The sequence below is a fragment of the Poecilia reticulata genome, linkage group LG20 (genome assembly GCF_000633615.1).
Source record: "Poecilia reticulata strain Guanapo linkage group LG20, Guppy_female_1.0+MT, whole genome shotgun sequence".
NCBI lineage: Eukaryota > Metazoa > Chordata > Actinopteri > Cyprinodontiformes > Poeciliidae > Poecilia > Poecilia reticulata.
This window is the reverse complement of record NC_024350.1, coordinates 2,334,358-2,340,347: the sequence shown is the minus strand read 5'-3', so window position 1 is coordinate 2,340,347 and position 5,990 is coordinate 2,334,358. Positions and strand designations below refer to the sequence as shown.

The 5,990-nt window shown below is 40.8% G+C and overlaps 1 long non-coding RNA gene across 1 annotated transcript; it reads right to left on the bottom strand.

The window, feature by feature from the left end:
• Positions 1-1,468: 1,468 nt before the first annotated feature.
• LOC108165678 (uncharacterized) lies at positions 1,469-4,348 on the bottom strand. Its single transcript, XR_001776007.1, has 3 exons — positions 4,102-4,348; positions 1,716-1,770; positions 1,469-1,632 (listed from the first exon to the last, which is right to left on the bottom strand). It is a non-coding gene; the product is annotated as an uncharacterized LOC108165678 (long non-coding RNA).
• Positions 4,349-5,990: the final 1,642 nt, after the last annotated feature.

Genomic DNA, 5,990 nt, shown 5'->3' with positions numbered 1-5,990 from the left:
TTTTCAAACAGTTTGGTTCATTTGGCACAATGGAATGTGAACGTGAACCGCACAAGTTGAAAATATGACAAATGTTGCGATTTTAGACCCCAATTGAATCATAAGTGAAAACATCCTTAATCTCAGAGGTTCGTTGGAGGACACTGGTGAACAGAAGATGAAAGATGAAATTCTTATGCAAAATGCCAATGCAGAGAAAAGCAAACTCAGAGATTGGCATCAACTTATCAGATAGTTATTCTTCCACAGCTCAGGTGGAATAATCTGTTGGCAGAAAAACTATTAGGATGGATGGAACCTTGGAAGAAAATCTGTTAGCGGCTATAAAAATCTTAAGACTGGTTCACTGAGAAAAGAAACGAGCTTTTAAAAAATGAGTTAATTTGTAACAATCAACTTAAGTTTATCCAAGCAAATATATTTATGTTAAACAAACGTAAATAAAGTAAGTCTGACAAACTTCATTCGATTACATGTAAGAAATTAAATCAGCTTTTTTAAGATCCCATCTGAGTTACAATGGATAAGGTAGAACTGTATTTTAGTCACTTAATGGCCTAGTTAAAGTTCAGAAGTAGATCCAATTATTCAATAGGAACTCTGAAAAATCTCCAGATGTAATAAAGCTCAGAGATTAACCTCAAATTATGACCGGCTGCAACTGCAGCATAAGGTGGTTTTAATAAGTATTAGCTGTTTGTGATGAATACTAATGAATGCTGCACTTTTCAGATTTTAAGATGAACAAATTCCGAGCTAAATCAATTGATAAATACAACCAGCTGTGCTGATCTGATCACCCATCCATCCATCCATCCATCCATTTTCTTGCACCCTTTTTCCCTCAGTGGGGTCGGGAGGGGTGCTGGTGCCCATCTCCAGCCAACGTTTCGGGCGAGAGGCGGGGTACACCCTGGACAGGTCGCCAGTCTGTCGCAGGGCAACACAGAGACACACAGGATACACAACCATGCACACACACACTCACACCTAGGGACAATTTGGAGAGGCCAATTAACCTGACAGTCATGTTTTTGGACTGTGGGAGGAAACCGGAGTACCCGGAGAAAACCCACGCACGCACAGGAAGAACATGCAAACTCCATGCAGAAAGACCCCGGGCCGGGAATCGAACGCAGAACCTTCTTGCTGCAAGGCAACAGCTCTACGAACTGCGCCACTGTGCAGCCCTTGATCTGATCACATAAACCCCAAAAACATTCAAAGAACAAGAAACACGTTTTTCAGGATGCTGTGTTTGCTACCGCTGCATTCACTTTCCACTTGATTAACGTCGTCCTCCCCCGTGAGCGCCGCCATCAACGTCCTTCTTCTTCACCTGTCGTTTTGGGTCTTTTTACAGATTTAACTGAAATTTGCTGACACTGCCAATTTATTTATTTTTTGTCAGCCTTCGACTGAAACCCCATGTAAATCAAGTTAATGGTAGCAGGCTCCAATCGCATAGTTTTTTTTTTTTTCTTTCTTCCCTCTGACAGCGTATCGCGTTGCAGGGGAGGCACATGGAATGTATTCCGAGGGTGTCGGAGGAGGGCAACGCGCCTCATTGGCTTTCCTGTGATGTCCTCGACCGCTTTGAAGATGTCCTCCAGCTCCGTTCACCTTTGAATTCTTATCACGGCCCAATAGATCAGTAGTGAAATATACCCTCAAAAGTTATGAATTCATGAATTTTACACAGGAATATCTCTCACCAAGTCGGCATCACCAAGGGTAAAGTTTTCCTGCTCTAAGGGTAAAGTTGCAGCCCTGTAAAAAAATAAAATAAATAAATAAATAAATAAAAAAAAGAGAAGCAGACAGCAGAATTGGTATTCAAAGCTAACACCTGGATCATGCTACATGGAATTAACTTCATGTGAGGGATCGTCTGTGCTTATTTCATTGAAAGGTCACCTTTTTATGAGGCTGATAAAGGTGGAAATCACACAGCATGGGAGAAAAAACGATGACCTACACTGCTTACGCTGTGCATCTTTAAAGGCTTGCAAAAAATATTCCCACCCCTTGATCTATGCCACGGTTTGCTACGTTTTAAGGACAAGCCTCAGTGTATTTTATTGTGATTTTGTCTGAACTTAAAGTAGTGCTAAATTAAGCTGAGGTAGACAGACTGCTAATATTTAAGAAGTGATGTTCGCAGATGCTCTTCATCCAGAATATTTGTGTAATTTGTTTACCTTTTCAAAATGTGCCCATTTATTTATTTATTTATTTATTTATTTATTTATTTATTTATGCTTATTTTGCCCCAACATGGCATATTTGCGTTTACTGTTCATAAATCAGACTTTTTAAATAAAGTTCAGTGAGTTAAATTAGTTACATGTGTTTATTTAAACTAATGAAAAAAAAAATAAAAATGTAAACCTTGCAATTATGTAACCCAGTTATGTCAACTGGTTCCGCTAAAGGCAATTATTTAACTGGGACATGAAAATATTAAAAATCAATCAATAAAATTCAAGAACACTTGAAATTTATTTGAATTGAACTAAACTGACCTAAGTAAACTTTATTAGTATCTGGTACATTTAACTTCACAGCATTAAGCTATGCAAACTTAAGTCTACAATGTTGGATTTAGTGAAGTCAGTTTTTATTTACTTCAATGATTACGTTAAAGTAAATGCGTAATGCTTACATTTTATAAAGTAGGTTTAGTGGAACTATTTGACAGAAGTAAATTCAACATTTCACTTCGTAGGCCTTGTAAACACGTAGCCAGGTCTTTATAAAAGTGAATATCTCCACCACATTGTTTAAAAAATAATATTGTACACACAGAACCGGTTTTAAAAAAAAAGCCTTCATCCACACGAATCAGATTAATTACGCCACTGAACGTTGATTTTAACATGCCAACCCATAGGGGGCAGAGTAGGGCAATGCTAAAACCTGTACCAGCCAATCACGATCCTTCAAAACAACCTGTTAGGAATTAAACATGGCACCAGGAGGTTTACTTGCATGGGTGGATATAAAGTATATACCACTTTTAAATACTGTGTCAGAATGTAAGTTCATAAAACACGAGGCAGTGTCAACTGGGAATCATATCACAGCAAGTTTGTGGACGTTGAACCGGCGTTGTGCCTCTGTGTTGGTGTAAAACAGCTGACCTCAAATGACCTTTAATGCTTTGCAACTCAGTGTATTGGAGAAGTTGGTCTCATAAAAACAAACAAGCAAAGAGCGTCTGAACCAATGTAAAAATCAGCACCTGTCCGATAGCAGTTATTTTTCATTGTCGCATTATTTGTCACAAACTGTAAGGCGGGACGGCTAAATCTCAGGTTTCCAATGTACAATAAGAAGAACTCTCAAATCTCCACTTTGGTTGGAGTTTTTATTATTGATAGTTTTTAGAGATTTAAGACTAACTTTATATGTGGATGAAAAGCCAAATTGCGTAAAAATCTACTTGGTTTCCCAAATATCCGGATACGTGTGGACAAGGCCTCAGAGCGTGTTGACACAAGGGGAGTCACTGAACATAAATCACTTTACATCAATTTAAATTTTTGTTTGTAAGAGATGTTATAACAATGCATCATATTCCTTGTTGCAAAAAATCCAAATAATCTGTCAGGCGACATCTTTTATGTGTCGTAAAACACCCGTACTTCTTCATATCCTACATGAAGAAGTATGTTGACTGCTTTTCGCGAGGCGCTGCAAGAAGTGCAATTTCTCTGCCAGAACTTCCACATGTGCGTCTCGTAGGAGTCATCAGGTTCTGCCGCAATAAACGAGACTTTGTTTCTGCTAATTACTGCGGTTTATTAACAAAAGGAGAGTTCAGACATGCCCTGCCACAGGTCGGTGTGTACCGTACAATTCTGACTGTTTGCAGCTCTCATAATAGCTCCAGCAGTGACTCATTCCTTCTTCACGTTTGCACTTGCAAACAATCACGAGTCGAACAAGCGTGTGTTTGTCGGAGCTAATACACGCGCACACACACACAAAGGTTCATACAAACAGAGTGTATGGGAGACGCAGATAAACAGCTGTGATTTACTTTGCTTTTCCATCTCTGCTAACACCAAAGTGCCAGATTGCGGCAGGCTTACTCACATCCCTCCTGTTTCCTCCGCTCAGAATCCGTTGGGAGGGCGCGCTGCCTGGTACGCCGAGGCACGGTGCAGGTCAGCGGCGAGCAAGGCCCCGCTGGCAGATCGCCAGAGACGATGGAATAAACAACCGTGATTTACTCCTGCCTTGTTCGGCGGCTCTGAACGGGGCGGAGACGTCCATCGCCGTGGCCTCCTCTCCTCGGAGAGAGCGACCCAGGCCAGAATGTCCCAGAGGTCGAGTTTGGGGGGGGGGGGCACAGGGAAGCAGCTGGGAGTGTGAGAACACACAAATGGATTAACAATAGGAAATCACACACTTGCACAGAAAAAAAAAAAAAAAAGAAATGGCACACCACAGTATCACATCCTCTTGCTCTTATCGGGCCCACATCTGTTTCCTGGAGCTCTCGCCGGCTGACCAAACGCCGTGAAGCGGAGCTGGAGGAACATGGCTGCTGCTGCTATTCATGAATGCTCATCTTCTCACAACCCCCTCAACACCCACCCCGACTCATTTATCTCTCATCACCCCTCACAACTGTAAACACTTCAAGGATGTTAGCCGCGTCCTGGACAGGGCCTGCCCTAACAATAGCAGTGACCGCCGTGGACATGCAGCACGGCCGTTGAGCGGATGCTGGATCCCGACGCTATGAGTGAACTCGTTTATTGTTTAAAATTCAACCAGCAGGGCAGAAAGGATTTATTTTCCATTTTTAAACTCAGTTGAGAACTTTTCAAACCTGCATTCAATTCTGCACATTGTGACGACTGACCTGAGGTAAGCAACCTGGAGTAAGATAGGATTCACCTGTTGGGTATTTCTCTGTTCTATTTATCTCATCGTCTCATCGCCTCTCCATCCGCTGGTTCCTCTTCAACGTATAAATGTGAGGATTCTAACAGCTTGAAGTAGATTTGATGTTAAACTGCATCGAATATCCAGATAAAATCCATTTGATGATTTTTCAGGTGTTGCATAATTTGGCAGCAATACCTGCTGTTAGTTCAGAGCTTTTTCCTGTTGAGCCTCGTGGATTATGTAACCGCTTCCTACTTTTCTCCAAAGTTTTTTTTTGTTTGTTTGTTTTGTTTTAAACAGACCTGTCCATTGACATTCTTTTTCTTAAATCAATGCACCTAAAGGGACAATTCCACATTTGGTGTAAACATCATGCCACCACATCTACACACATCTTGGAGTCAGACGCAAAAACCTCAGTGTGGTGTATATGAACGCTGTTTTAAGAATCTTTAGAGAAAATTGTCAAAAGTATGTGTTTTTTTTTTCCAACAATTGTAGAGTTGTAATGAAAAAAAGAAAGCAGGATAAATCTAAAGATAAAGTTCCTCTGTAGAATCTTGCAACAATATGTTTTTATGGGTGTAGTCACATGAGGAAATTCCTCTGGTCCACTTAGTGGGAAAGCAATGCCACTCATAGGGGCGCCATGGTAGAGAGGACACCACAACAGTAAGAAAAAAAAATATTTCTAGTCGACATCTTCAGTATTCCATAGCTGTCTTGTGTAAATGATATAATCAGTGTAGAGTAATATATAGTATCAAATAATATTGTGTACTATCTGTCTGCATACACCTTTACAGATTCACGCTTGTCTTCTTGTTTGGCCTGGACAGAAATCTTTCTGCTGCACAAATCTGTTTTTCTTTCTGCTGCTTTTACATTGTTCTTTCTTTGCAAGCAAACTATAATTGGCAAACAAAGCCATGCAGTTGGATTGAAATGATGGAGGCGGGAGAGAGCAACTGCATTACCATACATCTTTGATGAGCAGAAGTAAGGCCTCCTGCACAACCACCATGATCAGTAAGTCAACAACAAAACACTTCTCCTTCCCAGTCACCATTGTACAGCGCATACAGCCG